This window comes from Schistocerca piceifrons, chromosome 2, assembly GCF_021461385.2.
Source record: "Schistocerca piceifrons isolate TAMUIC-IGC-003096 chromosome 2, iqSchPice1.1, whole genome shotgun sequence".
Classification (NCBI taxonomy): domain Eukaryota; kingdom Metazoa; phylum Arthropoda; class Insecta; order Orthoptera; family Acrididae; genus Schistocerca; species Schistocerca piceifrons.
The window spans coordinates 183,950,299-183,951,430 of NC_060139.1; the positions used below are offsets into that span (position 1 = coordinate 183,950,299).

The 1,132-nt window shown below is 46.5% G+C and overlaps 1 non-coding gene across 1 annotated transcript; it reads left to right on the forward strand.

The window, feature by feature from the left end:
- Positions 1 to 820: 820 nt before the first annotated feature.
- On the forward strand, positions 821 to 892 carry Trnat-ugu. Its single transcript has one exon. It is a non-coding gene; the product is annotated as a tRNA-Thr (tRNA).
- Positions 893 to 1,132: the final 240 nt, after the last annotated feature.

The window sequence follows — 1,132 nt, forward strand, 5'->3', positions numbered from 1 at the left end:
GGTCTGGAGCTGGATCATTTGAATGTATCCATTGCAGTGCTGCTGAACAACGATGCATATCAAGTGTTCGTCCGCCATTATGAGGGATAATTTCGCTTGTGACTGTAGCTGCCAAACATTAAAGTTGGACGTTATTTCGTATTATTTGGCACGTTATCTGCCTCTATCCCATACTACGCCCCTTTCTTTTGACTTCCGAAAACATGGCAGAGAACTGCTCAGTGTGTGCCATCCTGGTCGCGGTGTTGACCCTCTATGGTATTCCATCTGTTTGCTTTAACTAGTCTGCTCTGTCCGTATATCTGAGGTGAGATGTTCAAGCGGTCCGTAATTTTCACATGCAGCTGTTTACACCGGTAACCAGTAGACGCATGACGTAACGTGAAAGCCACGCAGCGGTACGCATTGCACAACCCGCGCTTCCGGTTTGTGACTTCCCCGTGCGCGCACCCAGCTGTATGTTTTCGCACGGTTTGTCATTGTACTGTGAGAGCGAGGGAAGCATATGCATGCGGGCACCATTTGCGTATTATGGTACTGGCTAGCTCTAACAACGTGGCGTAACAACGTAAGAGGACGAGCGGAACCACGTAGAAGGCTAAAAACGCTCCCTTGACATAGGCCGACACATAGAAAAATAAAACAGCAAGAAAGTAATAACAGAATGCTGAGACAAGGAAAACATAAGAACTCAATGATCCAGAGGAGGGTGACTGTATATAACAGAAGAACACTAAGAACTAGCAGCCACGACTGCTCTGAGTCATGCTGCGGTTCCACGCACTACTCAAATTCCAAAGATGTGAACGTCACGTCATCAGCCTCCTTAGCTCAGAGGCAGAGCACTGGTCTTGTAAACCAGGGGTCGTGAGTTCGATTCTCACAGGGGGCAAACATTTTTAAGTAAGACTAAAAACAGCGCAGGAAAGGCTTGTTCCACCTGATGGATATAACAATAAAATAATGTAAAAAAAAAGGATTGACAAAACCACACCACACAAAATAAGCACGTGAAAGGAATTAAGAGACAAATGTTGCGAAAGGCGATCATGGAACTGTGTGCAAGGCAGGGAATTTGTTGTCGTGGTCTGAAGGCTGCTCTGATGCAGCTCTCCCTGTGACAGCCTCTTGA